This window comes from Dreissena polymorpha, chromosome 12 (genome assembly GCF_020536995.1).
Source record: "Dreissena polymorpha isolate Duluth1 chromosome 12, UMN_Dpol_1.0, whole genome shotgun sequence".
In the NCBI taxonomy this organism is placed as follows: Eukaryota; Metazoa; Mollusca; class Bivalvia; order Myida; family Dreissenidae; genus Dreissena; species Dreissena polymorpha.
Window position 1 is genome coordinate 70,081,846 of NC_068366.1, and position 26,446 is coordinate 70,108,291.

The 26,446-nt window shown below is 34.2% G+C and overlaps 1 protein-coding gene and 1 long non-coding RNA gene across 8 annotated transcripts in view; both read left to right on the plus strand.

Annotated features, from left to right (window-relative positions):
* On the plus strand, positions 1 to 25,768 carry LOC127852810 (uncharacterized). 2 transcript variants are annotated; one of them, XR_008036276.1, is made up of 3 exons: positions 1 to 142; positions 10,411 to 10,527; positions 23,994 to 25,768. It is a non-coding gene; the product is annotated as an uncharacterized LOC127852810 (long non-coding RNA). The 2 variants fall into 2 exon arrangements; XR_008036277.1 differs by lacking the exon at positions 1 to 142 and adding an exon at positions 1,106 to 1,210.
* LOC127852809 (chitin synthase chs-2-like) overlaps positions 1 to 26,446 on the plus strand; it is a 179,381-nt gene that overhangs the window by 56,393 nt on the left and 96,542 nt on the right. The window lies entirely within an intron of this gene.

Below are 26,446 nucleotides of genomic sequence, written 5' to 3' on the forward strand. Positions count from 1 at the left end.
GCCAATCAGAACTCTTGTTATATTTGCCTTTTGGTGCGAAACTGGTTTGTTTGGAAAAAATGGCTGCTGCCATGATGGTGCCTTTTTCACATCTTCTGCAAGTTTATGTGACGACCTGTTTAAAGTTTAACATTGACACGCGGTAAGTGCTTTATATTTTGGCTGCAAACTAGTCGATCAAAAAATTGTTGCCATTCGCTTAATAAGAAAATCGATCATAAATTTCTAACGGCTGTTAAAACTTTTGCGAAAATCACGACGATGACTGATAAGAATTGCTCAATGGGTGCGCAAGTGTAGGTTCTCTGTTTCTATCGATTTATTTTCTTAATGATTCTTAATAATTGCTTCCGTCACAGGTGCCGATTGCCTGTGATTGTGCCTTTCTGGTTAACATTGTTTACGTTTCTCGTTCTCCCCATACATGTCCTAACTTTTACAATTATCCAAAATATCATGTCTGTTAACCAGTTCTCAGTGCCCCAGATAAGCTGCGTATCTGCGTCTTTCACCCTATTAAAATGTTTAAAAATGCAAAGAAATACAATATCATGAGTATTGAAAACGCAACCAATTTGACTTTTACGCAAATTCGTCAAATTAACGATACAAAACTTCGATTAAAAATGATTTGCTCATTTTAGGTATTTTCTCTTTGGAATTATTATCGTAACGCGGTGACGCTTACATTCAGCAAGCTCAGCAAACGGTCATAGTTATTCAAACGCTATGCGTTTTCAATCTGACCTAATTCGTGGCCCATTGTGCATGTATTTGTAAAGCGTCTGTACTTTCAGTTTCTATTACAATGCGAAATAAAAATAGCTAAGAGAGGTCGAAAGACGTCCGAGAATGTTGCGCCAAAATATCAGCCGATCGCAAACTTTTTTGAATCAAGAAAGCAAGAGCCAATAAGTGCCGAATCATTCGTGTTATCGATTTTGTTAGAAACTGTGTATACAGCAGTTGAGTTGACATCCAAAAAACATGATGGAAAGTCTGTGACTTAACAAACCTGTCAAAAGTATAAAAAGGCATGTCATTGGTTAGAAATTGTCGACATTTTTTAAAGTTTATATCATGGACAGTTTAAAGGATTAAATATATTAGGAAACATCAGTTTATTAAAATTTATGATGATAGTTTACAGTTCTATTGAATCAATACAAGTGTGCAGCGTCAACGGAAGTAAATCAGCAATTATTTTAAGGTATGCATTTCACTCTATATGAAGAATGAAATCACCCTATTTTTCAAAATCAATGTTTGAAAACCCTATTTCCCAGTTAATTATCTGGGGCACTGAGTTCTCGAGGACTTTTCTCAATTTCAATGTAAATTATTTTTCACCGAGGCCAATAAGCTTGTTAAAAGCTAACAACAGGTAAAATGTGAGTTGTGTCTGAATTACAAGTTGTTTTATTTTTCATAATTGAAATGTTTACAATTTACTATTTATTGAATAACTTGGCAGTGGATAATTAAGTTCTGGGATGTTATTTTCAGCTCTGAACTGCGAAAAAATTGCATAATAATAACATTGGTGGCACTATAATGAGTTAACTTTCATCTGTCCTTCCATTTAAATGTCCCTAAAGCAGACTTCCCAAACTTTGCAGAAAGAGTTTAGGCATTGTTTTACACACTCATTTTAACCATGGCATGCTATTGTACAACATGTCTTGACGGAAATAATTTCGATAAAAAATATTTACAGGAAATAATTTTTCCATTGCGAATCGTTTGTATCTTTTTATCTTTATTCTGAAATGCCCCTCTTAAGAATAATGTCATGTATAGCTGGTTTAGAATTAAGGATGATGATATGTCCTAACAGCATTTTGTCATGTCATTTACTGTACTTCTTAACCTACATGTATTTAAATATTCAGTCCCCATATAACTACGCCCATATGTTGTGGACATTTTCATACAAGAATACAAACAGGAATATGTATTGGAGTTTGCTGTATAAATTGACAGTCAATCGGAGGGTAACAGGTTTATTTTTAACCAGATGTGAGGAACTAAACGCAATTTGCAGGGAAAAAAATATATCCCTTAATACCACTTAAGTATATTTGCATCAAAGGAGCTCTGGTGTCGTGAGGTTAAAGAAACTAGTGTTGAATCTAAAACATTAAGCATCATGAACTCAAAAGTGAGAAGCCAAGTCAGACACCGCTAAATGTAAAAAAATCTGTCAGATGTTAGGTCTGACAGGCTAGGAAATTCTGTCAGACTGAAGGATAATTTTTGGATTCTACTTATTAGCATACCTGATAATAGCATATTTATGTTATTAGCATATATAATGTCAAAGCACAGATTAATTCTTATATTTTAATGTATTTTTCTTCTTTTAATAGCATAATTTTTAACCCCAATATTCAGAATTCACTTAAAGTCTTTATAGCATATAGAACATTCTCAGAATGCCAAGAAAATATGCTTTAAATCTGCAAAAATATGCTCAAATGCAAATGCAAATACCTTAGAATACAATTCCATTTGATAAATAGTTATCTTAAACATCAATCATATACAATGTTGCATTTACATTTCACTTTGACGATCAATTATTAACAGATTTGACTTATTGTATGCCCCCAGTTGCTATATTTATGCTAAAATGTGTGTTCCTGTTAATATCATATTCCTGTTATTAGCATAATTTTTGCTGACATGAAATGCTAAGAACAGGAATCCACTGTAGCAAGATATTAATCAGGTATTATGGTTTGAATCTGTGAACTATTATTTTTAATGGTGAAAGAAAATCTCCATTGCGCGTTTTCAAAAATTCCTAATCAAGCTTGGTAAAAGAACACACAGAATAGCAAATTTATTACAGCGCCAAGTTCCGGGTAAAAATGATTGATATTTTTTATATTCCGTAAAGACAAATGCCGCATCATATCCTATGGGTGATTTAAAAAATAATGAAGCCTAAATAAAACATGCATTTATTTTCATACCATTAAGCATGTTTGAGTTCTTTTTCTATCTTACAGAAGTGTTTCCATGTGATTAACTTAAATGTGAAAGTTCTTCTCAATAACTTGCTTCATTAACAAAATATATTGAACAATATCCTTAAAATTGCCCCAAGTGTACTGGTTTTGGCGTGACATTTTTTGTAAAGGCAATTTTCAATTTTATACTTCAATAAAACTTTCAGAAATATAAGGTATTGCCAGATTTGTTTGTTTTGGATAAAGCTTCAACACCTTGTTTCGGAGGCATTTTTTCTGTATTATATATGACTAAGTTACACAAAGTTAAAGCAGGTTTTCATCCGGGGATTCGAGAAAATATCATAACACATTCTATTTAAAAGGTAGATTCTAATTAGTTTGTATTATACATCAGCGGCTCGACTAGAGCCAATCAAAAGACTTGCTGGAGTCTTCAAGCCTCATTCGGTTAATTTAACTCAGCGTTCATTGCTACACTTTTGACTCATACACAAGATGGTTTGTGCTTATCGTGATTCGCGTATGCGGTAATGGATACATCCGAGTGGACGCACATATTTCAAAACGATGCGTCTATTTCGATATTAATTTGTGCGTCATAGACGCGAGACGCACATGTAGATTATACCCTGGAATAACTAAATCAACAAAAGGTTACCAGACAACAACTTTTGAATGACCCACGTACATTTGTTCAAAACACATTAAATTAAAAATTAATAATTATTATAATGTGATACATTGTAATGGTTTAATTATACTCTTAGCATTGAAGTGCAATTTTATGCCTGGGACTTCCAAAATTTAATGCTTACAAATGGCTAACATGAGAAGGCTGAACTCCAAGGTCAAAGTCGCACTTACAGGTCAATAGTCAAATATGGCTATTAACAGGTTGTGTTTGACATAAGCGTAGTTTTGCGACAAAAGTGGAATGTGGGGGCAACTGTGCCTTATGAACACGTCTTTTTTTTTTAGGTCTATCATATTTTTCTTTTACTAAGTTCATGCCTTCTATCAGGTAAATTTGTGTCCGTGAACTCATATGAGCTCTTAAGGGCCATCATGGCCCGCTTGTTATGTTAAATATCTACTTTATTTCAAACATCTGTAAAATTGATAATTTTTAAATGTGTGAAAACAACACAGACTTCAATTGGTATTAGTCTAATTAAGTCTACAACAAACATGTGACATTTTGCAATACATGTATAGCAAAACCATAATTTATATTTAATGAAATTTTATATAATACAGTTTAGAAAATGTCAATATGTGTGTCACACAAATAATAGAACATACATTATGCCACAGTGGATGATTGGTGTTTGAGACGCAGTTCGTAGTTCGGAAGACGCGCAAAAGCAACTCACAAAGTGTTGATTATTTTAGTGTTTATTTTCATAAAGTACTCAATTAACAGCAATAATAGCAATTATCTTTAGATAACACAGTTCTGACACACAGTATTAATATCTATAGGTTATAGGAAAAAGATGTTCAACTTTGTGAAGAAAGCATGAAACTTTGTATATAACCATTTTAAGGTATGCTGAATTCAATAAGATGTGAGGACACGCGATTGGATAACTCTATATGCCCTAAAATGAGGCTCCAAAAGGGGGCCCATTTTTATTTTTTTTATTTTTGAGCAACAGGATAGAAAGCAAAAACAATACATATTTTTTCATTTACTATTGTTTCTTTATCTAAAAATGTATCAATATTTAATATATCAAACATTTTTATACTAAGAACACAGTACAATTACAAAAATGAGGCCCCAAAAGGGAAAAAATCTAAAAATAATGGTTAACATAGACATTTAATGCTAAAAAATGTCCACTTATTGATCTTACATATAATATTTAATTAAATTGATCTTAATAAAAGTTTCTACAACTTTTTAAATCCAAAACTAAACAATTCCTGCCCCAAAAGTAATGAGGCCCCTAATGGGGAACAATTAAGTAATACCTCTCTGGTAATGCAAATATTACAAATAATGTTGAATCACAGGACCAATAAAAAATCTTAAAATAATTTATCATTTAAAATAATTTATCATTTTTGCATAATTAATATCTCATAACAAGTATTACATATTTAATTATTAAGGTTAAAGCCATATATGAGGCCCTACATGGTAACTTACTAATAATTGTTTAGTGTATATAAACTTCAATACTGAGTATCAGCTTCAATACTGAGGATGAGTAAAATGAGAACACGATTAAGCCAAACAGTACCTAATATTATTTTCTTTCATAACTATTCATAAACTTCAGTTCATATCAAATGCATGATAAAACATATAATAATTATGTTTAAATAACAAGCAAACTAACTAACAAATGAACTTGATCAAGTCTGAACAACATCAGTGTTGAATATGTTATCTTAATTCGGTTTGGTTCTTGTAATATTTGATAGAAGTAATTGTCTCCTAAACAATGATAATTCAATAGTCTGTTCATGTATGGTTAATGCATAATTATACACAACTAAAATGATCAGTAGATTAAAACTCGGAATGAGGCCCTATTCTTAGTTTTTCATGTATACCGGTATTATCTAAACATATCATGAAATGTATTATATATAATTCCATTAGTTTTATACAGCAGTAATTCGTACTGATGTCATGTATTCATATCATAAAAACCTATTTATAATAGAGTGTATACTTAAATGTATCTAATACTTTTGGTATATACTCGTATTATGCAAGTATCTTATTCTCTTACACAAAGGCCTTCACAATGGCACAACTGTGTACAGAGTAAATTTGCCTTGATGCATTTACATCTACCAGAGCAGGTGTTTTTACAGTTGCATTTGATAAGCTCTCTACAACTCTTAGCAGGTTCTGGAAGGGAACTCCAAAATGGGACCCAAGTGTCATTGTTCTTGATCCACCCCCAGTCATTAGGATTATGCAACTCAGGATTCACAATCATGGCTTGACCCCAAACGTGACCTGCTTGATACACAGCCCTATTAACATGCTCGACAAGTGCAAGTGCGCATCTGGTAGGTGAAATATTTTCAATCTGTCTATTTCCTTGAGAAAAGAGATGCTTCCTAGCTTCATTTACAGATGCATGGGATGAGGTTTTGCTGTACAATAAGATAATGTATCTTTCCACAACTTTGAAATCCTCATCTGTCACTGAAAGTAAGGGACTTGACAACCGTTTAAATACTGGAAAAAGATGAGGGAGCGTAATGAATAGCGTGAATGCTGTCTTTTTGCCAATGCTTGCAAATGCAGAGACGTTATCGCATCCTGACAATGCATGAAGAAATAAAAGGCCAAACGAAACATCTTTGCCAAGACGAGTGGCTATCAAATGAGCTGGTATGTACCTAAATTGTTTGGCGTGTCCAAATGCTAGCCACAGTTCACAATTTTCAAACTGACTGATGGTGCAAATCGTTAGCACTAAGACATCTGTGTCAGTTGCATGAAGCATTACTCGTGTGTAGCCTTGTTTATACGCATCCACAGCATGCAAAATCATATGAGAATCAGTTTCCTCATGGTTGCAAGGCTGGATATTGCTGATATCTGGTTTCACTGACTGAGTGCTGGTGTTAGCAACTAAAACATTCTCTCTAAAAGTGGTCAGAACCACCTTCCCTGGTGGTGTTTTCAAAAGACTAATTTGTGTTGCCAGAAACTCGAAAAGTGTTGTCTTGTTTACATCAACCCTTAAGAATGATTTCCAGTTAGCAGGAATTCGAGTCGTTCCGTTTACTCTGATTGTATCGCCTGTCGGGTCTGTATGTATCCCATACAACATTGATCCTGTCGACTGACATTATCTGCTTAGATATATAAGGTAATACAAGCTTCAATGCATAATCACTGAACGTTAGAACTCTCTTGTCTGACCTGTTGGGATCCAGGGACTGAACAATGGCAGCACCATCTAGTATGCTAACCTCTACAGGAGGACTGTATCTGGCGATTCATCTTCTCTTTCTAGACACTTCAGTAGGTATGCTTTACTACCTAATCTCATCTTGTTATGTTCTGCTATAGATGGGAGCCATGCATGGTTTTCGTGTTCAAAAAAGGTGTCTAAATCACCGTCTCTCACCTGACATGAAATATATATTGTAGAAAATAATTGAATGTCACTTTTCATACTCTTAACTTTTGATGCCTTTGCCTCTTTCATTCTGGACCCAGTTAGAAAAAGGGGAAGCAAATTTTTTTATTGTCTCGTAAAAACCTTTTATATTGTTGCTTAGACGTTCGTTAATCATAGATTCGTACTGAGCTTTTCCTATTGATTCTGCTGTCTAGACTGACATGATTACCTCAGGAGACATGACAACTTTTGTGTCAAGTGTTCAACACTCCACTACCAAATATCATGCTGGATACTCATGTGGATAATTGCTGAAAAGTTAATTGTTAAAAAAACGTTTTTTAATCTTACTGAGTGATTAGTAACATAGTTATGTATATTGTGTGAACATTTGTTATGTGATTTTCAAAGGTGAAGTTGGTATTTGGTGTAAAAATTAATGTTTTTTCCATTAAATTTCCTTGCTAGAAAAGTTTGGGTTACAATCACGACAATACTAAATATACATGTATATAGCAGCTTATCATTCTATTATTATAAATTGACAAGAATTCCATAAAGTTTATGTGGCATACTATTTATCCTATCTCAACATGTTTATATGAACATTAATAGATGTGCATTGAAAAAGTAAGGAATATTCAATTGTATACTTCTGAATAATTTGATATCTTTATTATAATTGTAAATAACATAATTATATTTATGCTCTGAGATCATTACATACTCTTCGCATATATATATATACTTTCCATTACATAGTTTAATTAACATTAATTAATATGTTGTTAAATTCAATAATAAACTATGTACATGTTCTGTTATGTTCTTTATATTTTAATCCATCATTCAAATACAAGCACGATGCTCTTTATTAAAATGTGCTTTAGTTAATTTATAGTATCTCTTTGATACCTATTAGCCCGAAAAGATAAGGTTTAATATAATTATTTACCTATAGATTTGAAATGAAGGTAAATACTATATGATACGGGTATTAAATATATTTACTTCTAATGTTATACAAGGGTGTATATGTACTAAAGGTAATGTACTTATAATCTCCCCTTTCAAGTACGAATTTGGAGGATTATCATGTAATGCATCAATAAATACCCATACAATTTCAACAGTTCACGCACCTCTCATTCATAATATTGCATTATTTAAACATTTAAATCATTTTAACACAATAATTGTGACATATAGCAATTTCAGGAAAATCTCTATCTCAAAACAGCTGTTGTTACCTCCCTTTTTGAAATTGGTTTAAAAGTGGGTTCCCGGACAGATAGAGCATGTCCTCACGTCTTATTTTATTAAGGGTATATTAAATAAGCTTCATACCAATTTTGGTGGTTGAACATCTTTGGGTTTTTTTGTGCCATAACTTATTCACTATAATTGTTTAGTTAAATTAATGTTTGTTTAGAAGCAATGTTTTCTTGTTACGTTTAATGCAATTTATATATGTATCACAGAATAACACAAAGTCAAGTAAACAAGGACTTGACACATTTTTATCCCCCGCCAAAGGCGGAGGGATATAGTTTTGGTGTTGTCCGTCAGTCTGTCAGTCTGTCATCTGTTAGTCCGTCCATCACAAACTTTTCAGGTCTATATCTCAGAAACTATAATTATAAGAATTTGCATCATGAAACTTAATGAATTTATAGATATCAATGAGGAGAAGTGCCGTGTAGAAGAACCATAACCCTACACTTTCTTAAATAAGGGTTATTGCTCTTTGTTGTTTTTGTATGATGTAACTTTTCAGGGCTATATCTCAGACACGAAACAAGATTTCAACATGAAACTTCATGGGCGTATAGATATTAATAAGGAGAAGCTCCATGCACAAGAACCATAATCCTTTACTTTCTTAAATGAGAGTTATTGCCATTTGTTGTTTTTGTATGATGTAACTTTTCAGGGCTATATCTCAGATATGATACAAGTTTTCAACATGAAACTTCATGGGCGTATAGATATTAATAAGGAGAAGCTCCATGCACAAGAACCATACCCCTACACTTTTTTAAATAAGAGATATTGCCCTTTGTTTTTTTGTATGATGTAACAACAAAAAAGTAAGAAAAGGCACAACCCTACAAATAAGCTTTAATTAAGTTATTCACCCATCAATAAACAAAATTTATTTGGTGGGGGATATCAATTAAACGAATTTTCTTGTTGTTTATATTATAAAAGTGAGGACTTCATATAAAATTTATTTATCAAAATGAAGACTTGCCCTAAATTAGTTGTTTGCAAATAAGAATTTTCCCCAAAAATCTTTATATAATTTAAAGTGAGGACTTAAGACACACAATTCATTTGATGAAAATAAAGACTTGTCCTACAATTTTTTTTTTTTGGAAAATAATAATTTTCTCAAATAAATGTGAGAACTTGATACACAATTCATTTGATCAAAATAATACTTTTCCTTCAATTACAATGTAGTTTTTTTTTTGTTAAATAAGATTTTTCTCAAAAACATTCTAATCAATCAAAATGAGGACTTTACACAGAACTTATTTTATTATAAAAGTGAGGACTTGACACACAGATTGATTTATCATAAAAGTGAGGACTTAATGCACACTTCATTTTATCAAAATGATGATTTCCCCTTTAATTAGTTTTTTCAAAATAAGATCTTTTTAAAAAAAAGTATTTGCAATCAAAATGAGGACTTTACACAAAACTTATTTTATTATAAAAGTAAGGACTTGACACACATATTGATTTATCATAAAAGTGAGGACTTAATGCACACTTCTTTTTATCAAAATGATGACTTGCCCTTCAATTAGGTTTTTTGAAAATAAGAACTTTCTCAAAAAAATTATTTGTAATCAAAATGAGGACTTTACACAAAACTTATTTTATTATAAAAGTGAGGACTTGACATACAATTGATTTATCATAAAAGTGAGGACTTGATACACACTTCATTTTATCAAAATGATGACTCCAGTTTTTTAAAATAAGAACTTTCTCAAAAAAATTCTTATCAATCAAAATGAGGACTTTACACAAAACTTATTTTATTATAAAAGTGAGGACTTGACATACAATTGATTTATCATAAAAGTGAGGACTTGATACACAATTCATTTTATCAAAATGATGACTTGCCCTTCAATTAGGGTTTTTGAAAATAAGAATTAACCTCCAAAAACTCTTTATTTCATCAAAATGAGTTCTTAACATACAATTCTTGGCAAGCATGTCTTATGAATCATTTCCTGAATACAATAATTAGATGGACACTGGACAGTTATGTAGATTGATGTTGTGATTAAGCTTTCGATTTTGTGATGCAGGAGATGATGCCAATGATTCACCATTAGAAGATATGACGGTAACAGTGGTCCAGAACTTGGCTCAACCAGAGTTCCACCAACATTGCAACATGCACACAACCAGCAAAACATACCAAGGTACTTGGGAGAGAAAATATTTTGTGCTCATATTCAACCATTCTTGTAAAACTTCAACGCGGACAAGTTTATGGAAGTTGTGGCAAAGGATTGCTCTCTTTCTTGTGAAACAGCTGGTAAGGCTGGTGATGCCCCAGATGCACTAGAAGACATTAATTTTTAGCTTGTCTATTGTATATGAAATATATATAGTGGAGCTATCTTACTCAACCCGGGATCGGCTTCCCGTAAGCGTAAGCGTGCAAATGTTAAAGTTTGCGTACTACCCCAAATATTTCCTATGTCCCTTGACAAATTTCTTAAATATTTTGCATACTTCTTTACCAACATGACCCCAACTTACAAACAAGAGCAGACAACTGTATCAATCATTTTATAAGAATAATGGCCTTTTTTCCACTTAGAATATGCATATTATTAACAACTCTATGTAAAAGTTTGCGAACCACCCCAAATATTTCCTATGTCCCTTGACATATTGCTTTAATATTGTGCATACTTCTTTACCAACATGACTCAAATTTGACACTGCCTTGGGGGGTCAAAAAATTGAAAATTTGCTTATTATATAAGGCCTATTTTGTGAAAACTTCAAAAATCTTTACATCCATAACCATTGGGCCTAGGGCTACCAAATTTGGTATGTAATGACATCTAATAGTCCTCTACCAAGTTTGTTCAAATTATGCCCCTGGGGTCAAATTTGACCCTGCCCTGGGGGTGTCAAAAATCGAAAATTTGCTTATATAAGGCCTATTTTGTGCAAACTTTAAAAATCTTCTTGTCCTAACCGTATGGCATAGGGCTACCAAATTTGGTATGTAATGACATCTTATGGTCCTCTACCAAGTTTGTTCAAATTAAGCCCCTGGGATCAAATTTGACCGTTCCCCAGGGGCCACAAAATTGAACATATGCTTATATTGGGCCCATTTTGTGCAAACTATAAAAATCTTCTTGTCCATAACCATTGGACCTATTTCTACTAAATTCGGTAGGTAGTGACATATAATAGTTCTCTACCTAGTTTGTTCAAATTATGCCCCTGGGAACAAATTTGACCTTGCTCCAGGGGTCACAAAAATGAACATATTCTTAAATAAGGCCTATTGTGTGCAAACTTTAAAAATCTTCTTGTTCTTAATTATAGAGCCTAGGGCTACTAAATTTGGTATGTAGTGATATCTAATAGTCCTCTACCAAATTTGTTCAAATTATTTCCCTGGGCTCAAATTTGACCGGGCCCCGGGGGTCACAAAACTGAACATATGACGTTTACCAGTGGAGATTACTGCGGCCGTTTGGCTGTGAGCAACAACAACATCAACATCTTTTAAACATGAGATAAAACCCTGTAATTTAGTGCCATTTTAGGTCAGATGGTGACTGCTTACAAAGGCATTGAAGTAAGAACATATGTGTTATGAATGTTTTTCTTACAAACTGAAAAAAGTCGGCTTTTATTTAAATATGTTGAAAGTGACCATATATCTGGATGAAAATATTTTGGATGACATGTTAATTTCATGTCTTTTTTTGTAGTGTTAAAACCAGTTTAATAATATATTATTGATTTTAAAAACACAACTTCCATGAACATAATTATTTCAAGAAAAGTCAATATATGATACTGCAAGGTAAACTCAAACTTTGTATCCAAGAGAAGGTGTTGAAATTAATGAAGTGCAATGTTCTTAACTATCGTATATGCTGCTTTTTAATAACTAATGATTCATTGTTCCATTTGTGAATCGTGACTCATGAATTGTGGATATGATTGTCAATTGCTCAACAATCCATATATTTCTGACCATTTTATAATTTTCTTAATATAAGTTATGAATTGATCTTAGAAGTCAAATGTATTGCTTAATTAAAAACATTTATAAATATAAAGAAATAATCTTTAGATTATCATAATATTCTCAGGCCTGTTGGTCTAAGGGATGTGTGGGTTGATGAGCAATTTCTCCTTTTATCACAATTATTTCTACCCTACCTGATCATTTCCTTCATATTCCATTTTAATTTAATTGACATCTGCAACCTCTTTCAAATTGGGAAAGTCCAAAATGTGTCGTTAGGTAAAGGTTTAAGGCATTTTCATTCCTATGGGTCTTGAGAATCTGTTTCAAATCAAATGCGTAGATTTGATCGTCGGCGTCTAAAAATATGTGAAATAGAAAGAACGACAATATCTTTTGGAGAGATAAATGTACCTACGTTATAAGCAAAGGACCTGTGCAACAATTCCGGCTTTTAAGTCTGTTTAGTTAACACGCTAGTAACTTTTTCCATTTATAAAAATGCTCACCCTTCCAACTTTAAACCCCCAGTGGGACGAGGGATAGAAAGAGAAAGTCACATGCTTGAGTACATTTCAACCCATGCGCATTGCACTTTTTTTTTTCGCAAAGAAAAAACAGTGGAGCGATACAGGACTATCATGGCCCTCTTGTTTTGAATATACAGTTATTATATATGACTTATTACTTATTAAAGATCTTTGCTAAAAGAATATACAAACAAGACTTAATATCTCGGCTATCAAAACTGATTTATATAGTTATCATTATAGTATTCAGATATTACATACTGATATCCATACACAAATTCTGGCATTCATTTATTTTCCTTGTCTTGACACTTTCTTCCAACAAATAACCACTTACTGTTAGATCAGCAATATTCGGACAGGTAAACTCTATCTAAAACCATGGTAAAGTCTAACCCCATTATTGCAGTTTATGGTTTATGTATAAATATGTGAAATACATGTATGATTATAAAATTAAGAAATTTAGAAGCACAAGATAATGTATCACTTGTGACCAACCAATAGCTTTACAATAATTTTGCAAAACAGAAATGTACATGGAGTATAAAATTTAACTTAGATTTATTGGAATGTGAAATACATTTTTAAAAGCTGAATAACAGATCTATTAACATATTTCTCTCTGACAATACTAATGGCACAAACTTGACATTGCTTATTTGATGACTTGAATTGATAACACTCTTAAATAATTATAATGGACATGCTATGCCTTAAAAAATGTTTTTTGGTCCAATTATGACATTTAAAAATTATTCAGTACCCATGCTTCAATAGCTCGTATATTCAGATTACCCTACCCATTGAATACCTGAACATTGTAATATATTTATAAGATATAATCGCTCCGCAAATTTCTTTGTGTGAGTGTAGTGTCAGGCAATTTGAAAAAGATCTACAATAAATTAAATTTCTTTCATATCATACCTTCCAAATCACTCGAAGCCTTTGACTAGTAATGGCTGCAATATGAGAACCATAGCTGAAACTTTCAATTTAAAATCCACTGGTGATCAGCAATTTAACGAACTTGTTCGAACATTTGGCCATTATTGAGGAGGGCATATTTTAGTCACACCTTACCTCTAATTCTGAGTTCTTGTGTGTGTATGTGTGTGAGTATTCTGTATGAAATTAGTATCATCTCTGTAATTTGTGCATTCCTAGAAGGATTTCAATGTCATTTCATATTTATGCCCCCCTTCGAAGAAGAGGAGGTATATTGCTTTGCACATGTCGGTCGGTCTGTCGGTCTGTCGGTCCGTCGATCCGTCCACCAGGTGGTTTCCGGATGATAACTCAAGAATGCTTAGGCCTAGGATCATGAAACTTCATAGGTAGATTGATCATGACTCGCAGATGACCCCTATTGATTTTGAGGTCACTCGGTCAAAGGTCAAGGTCACGGTGACCCGAAATAGTAAAATGGTTTCCGGATGATAACTCAAGAAGGCTTATGCCTAGGATCATGAAACTTGATAGGTACATTGATCATGACTGGCAGATGATCCCTATTGATTTTGAGGTCACTAGGTCAAAGGTCAAGGTCATAGTGACTCGAAATAGTAAAGTGGTTTCCCAATGATCACTCAAGAAAGCTTATGGCTAGGATCATGAAACTTCATAGGTACATTGATCATGACTCGCAGATGACCCCTATTGATTTTCAGGTCACTAGGTCAAAGGTCAAGGTCAAAGTGACAAAAAACATTTTTACAAAATGGCTGTCACTACAACTGAGAGCCCATATTTTATATTTGCCTGACTACAGTACAGACACAGTGTACTTAAACAAAAAGCCCGTCAGCAGTGTTCTTTTTTCTCGATGGGTGACACTTCCCGGGGGATGGACACGCTACTTACCGCGTTGTTTGGCCGTCATTCACCTTGTTTCACGATGAAAAGGAGTCGGCAACATGGGAATTGGAAATATGCATTCTGCAAACTAGGATACATTGTAAATAACCGAAATAATAAATATTCGGCCGATGGGGAAATGGCAAAAAATGACTTCGCAAACTGACAATCTGAAATTCAAAATTCAGCAATCCGGTACAAAGATAGCGACGATCACAGCTTCATTGCTTTATTTGTCCGTTTCACCAATTTTAGATTTTTACTGTGTAGAGGTTAAACCACTTTCGACAGCTAATTGGTGTTTATCTGTTGTGTAATGCCAATAAAGTTGTGAAAAACTAAAGAGTCAGTGTTTATTACATGTATTCCCTATCAGAGCTGTATGTGTAAGAAAAATAAATGAAATTATGAAGATGATTTATATACATGCTAACGCAGTGTAACTGTTAACAGATATTCATTTTCATTTTTACCCGTTACGGTTATCAGAAAGTCCCCAGGAAGCACTTTTTTTCATAATTTGTATGACACAATAAAACATTATTTGTACATGATCGTATTGCATTTAATCTAAATAAAATTTGCTCGTCCAATGAAAGTTGTGTCCCATAATGCATTGTACTCTTTACACTTCTGATGAATGGTGTAGGCCTCAGATTTTGGCTTTTTGAGAAAAAAAAACTGTTAAAAACATGCCCCCGGGGTAAATTTTGGCCATGCCCCATTACCCAGGTGAGTGATAAAGGGCATTTTTTCAATCTTGTCTAAAAAAATTCATAAATATAACAATGTTTCATTATAAATTTCTGCTTGAAAAGAGAGAATATGTATTGCTTAAATAAGGTTTATAGTAAATTAAAAACAGCGTTATTACATGTATACCCCTTTAAGCTACTGTAATCCTTTAGTTCAGAAACATTTCAAACAGCTTTATGGGGAACAAAATAATGTTCTATGGTCCAACCAGTTTGTATAATGTTTTAAAACTATTCAATATTCCCCACAGGATTTTGAATAGCTCAACAAATGAGATATTTTACACCTAAAGAAGATTCCTTTGTGTGAAATAGACATGCTAAAATATCCACAAACATTTTTTATGCTCCCCCAAAATTTATTTTGGGGGGAGCATATTGTCGCCGCTTCTTCTGTTCGTCTGTGTGTCCGTCCGTGCACAATTTTTGTCCGGGCTATTTCTCAGCAACTCATGACCGGAATTCAATGAAACTTTATGGGAAGTTTCACTACCAAGAGGAGATGTGCATATTATCAGCGGGTTCTGGTCGGATGATTTTTCACAGAGTTATGGCCCTTTGAAATTTTACATTAACTGTACATATAGTGCAATTCTTGTCCGGGCTATTTCTCAGCAACTAATGACCGTAATTCAATGAAACTTTATGGGAAGCTTCACTACCAAGAAGAGATGTGCGTATTATTAGCGGGGTCTGGTCGGATGTATATTCACAGAGTTATCGCCCTTTGAAATTTTCTATCAAGCAATTATTGTCCCCCCAACTACTGTGCCCTCAAGACGTTTCCTTTTATCTGAATATATAGTGCAATATTGTGACAAAAAAAAACCTTTGGGGAGCATTGATCACCGGTCTCCGACGGTTTCTTGTTTTATTATGTTTCCTTTAAGCTGAATAATGTTCAATATGATATTTAAGCAAATTAGCCAATGGTTTATTTAACCCATTCCAATAAGAATTGGAAACTTATCAACATTTTATTTGTATAACTTTATGTGCAATTTGCATGTCAGATTTTTGTGAATTAGTAGCTTTGATATTGCAATTGTTTAATTACTGTAATTTAAATCATACTTACAAAACCTTTAAAATCAATGCTATTAAGTTTCTATATATGAAGAAGACGACGCAGAAGAAGAGGACAAGGATGCATTCTACGACGCCTTCAAAGTGTTTCAAAGGACATCCCCCAACACGACATGCTGATGTTGCTCGGCGACTTCAATGCTAAGGTTTGCTGCGACAACAAAGACAAAAAGAGGACCATGGGAAGACATGGAGTGGATGTGATCACCAACAACGGGGAGAGGATTAGTCAATTCTGCCAACAGAACGACTTGGTCATAGGAGGGACCCTGTTCGCGCACAAGGAGATCCACAAACTTACATGGACATCACCAGACAGCAGGACCCAGAACCAGATCGACCACATCATCATCACCTACACAAGGTCGATGTATCGTATTAAATATATCATGCGTCGCCGCGACTGTCAAGAAAAATATTGTGCGTCGCCGCGACTTTTAAGAAAAATATTGTGGGTCGCCGCGACTGTCAAGAAGGACATCCCCCAACACGACATGCTGATGTTGCTCGGCGACTTCAATGCTAAGGTTTGCTGCGACAACAAAGACAAAAAGAGGACCATGGGAAGACATGGAGTGGATGTGATCACCAACAACGGTGAGAGACTAGTCAATTCTGCCAACAGAACGACTTGGTCATAGGAGGGACCCTGTTCGCGCACAAGGAGATCCACAAACTTACATGGACATCACCAGACAGCAGGACCCAGAACCAGATCGACCACATCATCATCACCTACACAAGGTCGATATATCGAATTAAATATATCATGCGTCGCCGCGACTGTCAAGAAAAATATTGTGCGTCGCCGCGACTTTTAAGAAAAATATCGTGGGTCGCCGCGACTGTCAAGAAAAATATCAAGTATCGCTTCGTGTTTCTAGTTTCGCCCTTGATGAAAGAAGTGCAAGATTATATATGGCACTATCAGGATTCCGTATGTTTTAGTATTTGCTCCTTGTTGTCCTGGGTATTGAACCCTCAGGGCAGGCAAGTCTAGTGGTTATGTTTTAGTATTTGCTTCTTTTTGTCCTGGGTTTTGAACCCCCAGTGCAATTTTTGTTTGTATGCCCCCAGTAGGGTGGAATATGGCAGTTTTACTGTTCATTCCAATTGTCTGTGAAGTGAACTATTTCTAAATTTGTTAAGTGCTTGATTTAAAATATGTCATTACCACTAAATGTAGATGTAAAATGACACAATTTTCAATCGAAGTTATGTAAATGTTCCTGAATTATTTGCACATGCACTAAACCATGGCAGATTTGCAAAGCCTCTGACAAAGCAATAGATGGTTTACGTGGGTAATGTCTTTGACATATCTTTCTTTTCTTTTTTATTTGAGACATCTTCAGAAACAACGATAATTATTTGTAAAAATGGTTGAGTGTATGAGTGCACATTTGTGTGTCTGTTACTGTATGTATGTGTGTGTTCGGGTTTGTACAGACAGTAACTACATCATTCAGCACATCATTCAGCATGCAATTTTAAAATTAATAATTACAAAAGACCATCATTAGGAGGCGGTGTTTAACATGTAACACCTGTCTACCTTACTTAAAGGTCAAGGGCACACTTACAGGTCGAAGGTAAAATTTGTCCAAACTGTTACTTTGTCATTAATGGAGCAATAACTGACAACAAATGTTCACCAGTTTGTGTTAAGACCCATGTTCCCGGCTCAAAGTCAGACTAAAAGGTCAATGGTCAATCCAAACTGATACTTCAATAGTAATTATGCACTTCTTAAATAACTTGTCAAATGTGTTTAACAGTTACATGTAGAAACCTCTTTCATGTTCCCTTAAAGGTTAAGGTAACACTTAGATGTCAGTTGTCATATTTGAGCATTATACAGCTTGGCGAAACTTAAAAATGGTCACGCATAAGGCATGTCTCCCTAATAATAATTACAGCGTATTATTTTCAGGTTTGCAAAAATGATATATTTTGATGTCAGATAGATCATGTGTTATTGCTAATTTAAACAAATTCATTTCAACATGCAATTTCAGCTAAGTAACCAGTTTATGTGATTTGCATAATAATAGCGTGTTCATGTCAACTTGTCAGTGTTATAGTTTATTGTACGTGTATTTCATATTCCTTTTTATTCACTTGTTTGAGAAATGGCTGAAATAAGGAAACATCAGACTTAATCCAAAGCATAAAGTTGTCCACCAAAAATGGACTGAATACAATTTTACATTTATGCTAACTTAATGGCAGTAATAAAAAGCTTGATGGGACAGTCAAGGTCACAAAGATGGCTTGGGACAGCTCTGGTTTGTTTACACCCCTTTTCAGTGTTTACATCCTGTATGCCAAGTAATAATTACTTTACCTTATTAGTGCACATAGCTTTTTAAAGGGGTTTATGGAAAGGGGTTTTATCCTCTGTATAACACTTGCTTTTTTCTTAATATTTTGTTATGTATTTCATTTTCATTTTATGTGATTCAATTGAAAGATGGAATTAACAAATTCCAAAGCAGGGTATTTATCATACAAAGAAACATGATATTCCCGTGGTAACTAATTTACATTTATAATGATATAAAAATTTAACATTTCGTAACCATATCAGCTATAATCTCTTTTCAGTCGAATAAAACTTTACTGCCATGTCATGTGGTGAATTAAAAAATAACATTTTTTTGGTGTTATATGATACCATTAACAACTCTGTCATATAATTTTGATATCACATACCACATCAATTATGTTAATTCGTTTAGGATAGGTGGATTTATTTCAGTTGGATAGCATATATTCAGGTGTTCAGTAGCCTGGTAGGCGCCTTGTATATCATTAAAAGCGGGATAGCATCTTAAAATGTCACATTCAAATGAAATATCACTTTTCACATAGTTTATAGTCACAATGAAACATGTTTGTCTATATTTGTGTATTTGGTATTGCAGGGTATGTTTGTATCACCTGTAGTGATAGCTCTATTCTGTTTACCCTCTGTATACAAAAAACGATCTTGATGAGAAAAGACAGAAACAAACATGTACCGGTATTATTTCTGTAATGCCTTTCTATAATGGACAAAGAAATCTTGATATAATACTCTTAATTTTCTTTTTGTTTGTATACAGTGTACTTATTGCAAATGCTAAACCAGGAAATATGAATAAAAGTATGTTTTCATATAACCTTGAAACCTGTGTTGAAAAAGAGAATGTTTTTTTTTAATTTAGGACAATTTTTTGGTCTGTGTAGCCCTTATTTCACTAAAATGGACATGTTTTATTTTCAATAATCAGATTTTTCTTGTGATCAGATGGCATCGAAGAGTCGAAAAATTGTTAATAGGTCAAACTAAGGATATCTGAGCTGAGATTCAATTTGTTAACTTATAATATGATTTGAAAAAATCTCAACAAGATGCTATGCAAACTATGTGTAATTTACTGATATTTTAGTCATAAAGCACAGTGTATTAGAATTTATCATACCACCACATTGATATCTGCCTGATAAAACGTTGCATGATATATTTTTAGCTCACTTGAGACTAGAAGCACATGAGGACGCTCCAACTCAACCCTCAAACCATAATCTGGGACAAGACTATACGCACATGAGGACGCTCCAACCCAACCCTCAAACCATAATCTGGGACAAGACTAGACGCACATGAGGACGCTCCAACCCAACCCTCAAACCATAATCTGGGACAAGACTATACGCACATGAGGACGCTCCAACCCAACCCTCAAACCATAATCTGGGACAAGACTATACACACATGAGGACGCTCCAACCCAACCCTCAAACCATAATCTGGGACAAGACTATACGCACATGAGGACGCTCCAACCCAACCCTCAAACCATAATCTGGGACAAGACTATACGCACATGCTCTGGGACAAGACTATATGCACATGCTCAAAGCCCAGTTTTCCCAAAACGCGACTCAAATTTTAATGCTTCTCTTACTACATAGAAACCATACAGTGTGAACTTCATTTCAATTTGTAACCCTGATATAGTGATCAGTTATCTCAGCAGTCTCAAACATCTCACTTTTCATTATTCCCCTCAAAATCAGCATTCATATTGGCCGTAAAGAATGTCATAGTGGTATAAAATTGCATAAGCTAAAATTCACCAATCCATACAACTCCATCATCAGACATTCAGTTGCAACCATCCGTTATATATATGAAATTTATGCAACTTTTAATTTATTCAACGTTTTCAAATAAATGAAATTCTTAACATATCATATCTTATTATCCATTCATTTGTAGCCGACCGTCAAATATATATCATACATCAAAACATGATACAAAATATATCAAATTTAAAACGCATTTCTACCGAACAAATGTTAAAACATATTCTAGGTCAATCACATTAAATTAAATATATACCCTACAAACACATAACTTTTGTTTATTATAATTTCTCAAATATCAAACATATTTTTAATAGGTCAATGACACAAAATTTTAACCCATTTATGCCTAGCGTCCTGAAAAAAAGGACTTTGCAAACAGCGTAGACCCAGATGAGACGCCGCATGATGCGGCATCTCATCTGGGTCTGCGCTGTTTGCTTTAAGGAATTTCTGTAAGAAATATTCTAAATATAGAAATAAATATACTAGACATCCCTAATTTTGGAAATAAATTGATCCAATCTAGAAGGATGGGAGAGTCCACTTGGCATAAATGGGTTAATGACTATTTGATTGAGAACATTACATCAACAAATAGCCTTCATCAGCTAACCAAACTGATGCGCTACCCTGTCTAATTGGGGATTAGCATGTGAGAGCATCATATGTCAGCGCTAATTAGATAATTAATCTATTTCCAACCGTAATTAATTTATGTATGAAAGGTCTTGTATTAGCAAGGTGTCCCATCAAGCAAATGACACACTTAAGATCAACCCTTTGCATGCTGGGAAATTTGTCGTCTGCTAAAATGTTGTCTGCTTAATTTCTTAAATTAGCATTTTCTTCGATTTTTTTTTTTCAAAAAATACTATCAAAATAGCAAACAGTTTGGATCCTGGTGAGACGCCACGTTCTGTGGCGTCTCATCTGGATCCAAACTGTTTGCAAAGGCCTTCAAAATTTGGTTCCAGCACTGAAAGAGTCAAACAAACCATCAACCACTTTTTCAAAGGTGTATCATGACCCAGCAGAGGTTTGTATAACCCAGCTATGCAGGTTTATGACAATAATACAATGACCCTGTCACAATTTCCATTGAAGTATTGCATTATTGACTCTATCATTACTTTGTATAATGATTGGGTTATGATAGTATAGGTATTGATGTTTGTGTTAATTTGTATGGTATGCCAGTAGTGTAAATGTTGTAGTTTACATTAATCCTTTGCCAGTTTGTTTTCTGTTTTCTTTGGTTGGATTCTTATTGAATGACACTTAATTGTGTGTATTCTTTTACTTGATTTCTCATTATTTGGCAAGATTGTATTTCTTATTCTGTGACTGGATTCTTTATTCTTTGACTTGTTTTCTCATACAATTTAGCAATTTTGACTGTATTCTGTATTTCATATTCTGTGACTCCTAGCTGGTTTTATTAATCTTTGACTTGATTTCTTATTAAGTGGATTCATGGATTGGATTCCCTATTCTTTCAATGGAATCTAAAATCCGTCCTTTTTGTCTGAATTCCCATATTATTTGACTGGATTATGTATTATTATATGTTTTTTTACTGTCTTACTGAATTTCTTGTTTATGCTATATACTTTATTAATGTACATAGCCGGATTCCTCATTTGTTTTCTTAAATCTGTAAGCTTAGTAGTCTTTGGCTTCATTTCTTATCCTTTGGGTTAATTCTTAGATCATTTTGCTAATTTTATTCTTTGGATTAATTACAATTTGTTTGTCTGGATTCTGTGTTGGCTTCATTTATCTATCACCTTCCATTCTTTGACTTGATAGGTTTCTATGTCTATACTGCACTCTTGGGATGTATTGATATGGCTTGGTTATGTCATCAGCAAACTTAAGATTTGTTTGAACTGGGGTAACATAAACATTTAGTGCCTGTTGATGTTAAAGAAGGATGTCTAATGCTTTATCCTGGCAACTATCAACCAACCACATGCTGTTGTTTCAATCGCTTACTTTCATTTTATGAAAGTCCAATGTTTACTTCATGCATTTACTTCATGTGTGTTGTAAAGTACATTTTTAAAGAACATTTCTTTTAGGATGGAGATAAATTATTTTACCCTTTCCCACTCAGAAGCAAAGTGAAAATGGCTGTGTGCAAACAGCATAAACCAGAACAGCTTGCGAGTAACTCGAGTCACTTGCGGACTGTTCAGGTTTTATGCTGTTTGCTGCTCATCAGTATCTAAGGGATGGAAATGAAGCCTTTAAAACATGAATTCAAAGGTAAAAAATGGCCATAAATGAGCTTGTCCGGGCCATAACTATGTTGTTCATTGTGAGATTTTAAAATCATTTGGCACATTTGTTCACCATTATTGGACGGTGTGTCGCGCGAAAGAATTACGTCGATATCTGCAACGTCAAGTTCACACTGTGAGTTCAAAGGTCAAAAATGGCCATAAATGATCTTGTCCGGGCCATTACTATGTCATTTATTGTGAGATTTTAAAAAAACCTGGTACATTTGTTCACAGTCATTGGACGATGTGTCATGCGAAAGAATTATGTCGATAACTCCAAGGTCTAGGTCACACTTGGAGTTCACAAGTAAAAAAATGGCCATAAATTTGGACGGCATGTCATGCGAAAGAATTCAAGATTTCAAAAGTCGAAATGGCCATAAATGATAATGGCATTATAATTCTAAAAAATCGCCATAAATTTAATTCTCTTGTTTTGTAAAGACAGCATGCAAAATAGTCAGTGTCAATGCGGCACGTGGGGGTATACATCACGTCTGTCACAAAGCTCTAGTTTGCTTAGTAAAGATCTTCATTAACTTTTATTCGACAAAATAATGGGAGAATGTAGAATATAATCATCGTACCTTTCTGTTGGTGCATTGGTTTTTAGAGCCTTGCATTTTCCTTTAATTTATAAAGGTCATGATATTTCAAACTGTGTTATAGAGTCCCACTTTTGTCAAATAACCCTGAAAATTAGGTTAAACAAGAAGATTACTCATATTTTAATTTATTAATGTGTCATATAATGAAATACAGCATTCTCTTTGCTCCATTATATTATTTTGTATAAAAAGTAGTTTTTTTGTGTCTTAATGTGATTGTATATTTATGATGCATAAAACATGAATACTTTTCACTGTCAAACTATCGTTCTTGCAATTTTATTTTCAGAAATAGTATTTTTTGTGAACACTTAATCTAGTGAATATAATGCTTTTCTTATTGCAAACAAATGTTGTTGTTTTTTACGTTATGTATGAATGACTTTTACTTTATTTCCAGACTGCCGAATGTTTGGTCAGGAAAAAGCATCCCACAATGTTGCGACAGGCCCATGTTTCAGTTTATCGAGACTAGTCGTGAAACACAGACTTCTGATTCATGGAGTGCGGCAAACATATCTGTGCGACTCGTTCACTCCACTGTAAAGACCCGCACGGCATTAAAATGGATATCATCCGACGTTTGCAAACGATGGCTGCATGAGGTCTGCGTCTCACAACCTACATCCCAAGATAGCTTTGTGTGTGATGTTTGTATTGCACAATATAGTTGATGTATTGAAACCAGGCTTTAAAAATAAATCAAGGTCAACTACAATTTAAAATTAAAACTAGAAATGGCGCGGCAGAGGCCGACGAGTATCCCCACGCCGCATGTTTGACCCAGGGGCGCCCTAGGTTTGGTAATGGGGCCATGCATAGTCGAGGCTTTGTTGATTCTGGTGGCGGTGAAAATGTTAAAATCGAAGTCCTTAATACAAGAGTAAAATTCACTTGGATTTAGGTCCTCATCCTGCTCTCCTAAAAAATCTAATACTGAATCAACTTCACTGACGTCCATTATGTACATATCATCCTCATTGGAATGAGATGGCTGAACTTGCTCTGTTATAGCCAATCTTCATGCTTCTGCTTTGGAAAAGTTATGTTTTGAGGTTAAATGGTTGACTAAATAGTAGCGTCTCAGAAATTTTATATCGCAATCTTGTACACAACAATGAAAATGTTAAATTTCATGTCTGTCATTGATGTGCCTGTTCAAGAGTCCTTTTTGCTTTAAATTGTTTGTCACATTTTTCACACTTGAACATTTTGAAAGATTTTCATAATGAGTCTAAAAGTGTGATTGAACAAATTGAAAGTTTCAGCCCTTTTATAGATTATTGAGGCGCTATTCCATGAGTTTCTCATGCTTTTTATGCTTGACTGCATTCTATCTCTTCTCTAAAATACAGGTGTCCCTTTGCACCAATATTTTATAATCCCTTGTATAAACATTAGATGGATGAGCTAAACCATTTCACAGATGAATAAACACAAATAATTGACTACTAAATACATCTCTGCGCCACTACTGTGTAACTCTATATATGTTTTCAATACACAAGCTTCATTGTTGAATAATTCCTTTGTCCGATGAAAATGCTTGCACTTCTTCTGATTGGATAGATAACCACTTAATAGATTTCGAAATTTAAACGCGGACCTTAAGTTCAAGGTCAAGGTCACAGGGGTCAAAACTTTTTAATGCGCATGGAAAGGTCTTGTCCAGATACACATGCATACCAAATATGAAAGCAATATCTGAAGGTACACAGTAGGTATGAGCCTTTTTCGAATCGTGTTTGCAGATTTCGAAACCTAAACGCTGGCCTAAAGTTCAAGGTCAAGGTCACAGGGGTCAAAAATTGTATGCGCATGGTAAGGTGTTGTTCAGATACACATGCATAGCAAATATTATACCAATATCTGAAGGGACACAGTAGTTATGAGCCTTTTTCGAATCGCGGTCGCAGATTCAGAAACCTGAACGCTGACCTCAAGTTCAAGGTCAAGGTAGCATGTACAAAATTGTATGCGCATGAAAAGATGTTGTCTAGATACACATACATACCAAATATGACAGCAATATCTGAAGGGACACAGTAGTTATGAGCCTTTTTCGAATCGCGGTCACAGATTTCAAAACCTTAAAACTGGCCCAAAGTTCAAAGTCAAGGTCACAGGGATAAAAATTTTCATGCGCATGGAAAGGTGTTGTCCAGATACACATGCATACCATATATATAAGAGCAATATCTGAAGGGACACAGTAGTTATGAGCCTTTTTCGAATCGGGGTCGCAGGAAAATTACTGACCCGGCCCCACCCTGACCCCATTAACTTTTGGCCAAGGGGTCAGATCAAAATTCCGTCGCTGTCACCGTCGTATATATGCTCATAGCTACCATGTGTGTAAGTTTCAAGGTTCTAGTGCTAATAGTGTAGGAGATAATAGTGTCCAGGACGGACAGATAGACAGACGGCGGAGCTAAACACAATATCCCCACGCTTTTAAAAAAACATGGGGATAAAAAAAAAGGGTAAAGATGAGTACTAAAATTTTGTGTGTACATGGTTTACCTGCATAAAAAGTTTGAAATTGCATATATATTTAAATTTTAGAACAACAAAGTAAATGTTGAAAATGGTTCATGATAGTTCTTTGTATATTGTTAAATCACTCATTTTAGGGCAATTATAATTTTTTGTTTAAAAAGGCAATCTTACTCAACATCTGCGGATTTAAGGTGATACATGTATTGATACTGATTTTAAGTTGATGCCATGTTTTATACAGATAACTTGAATGTACCGATAGTTTTCAATTCATTGCTTTGTAACTGAAATAATGAATTTTTTACCACCTTCCTGTTACTTTTAATTAGTGTTTTGTGGAAAATGAGATTTTCA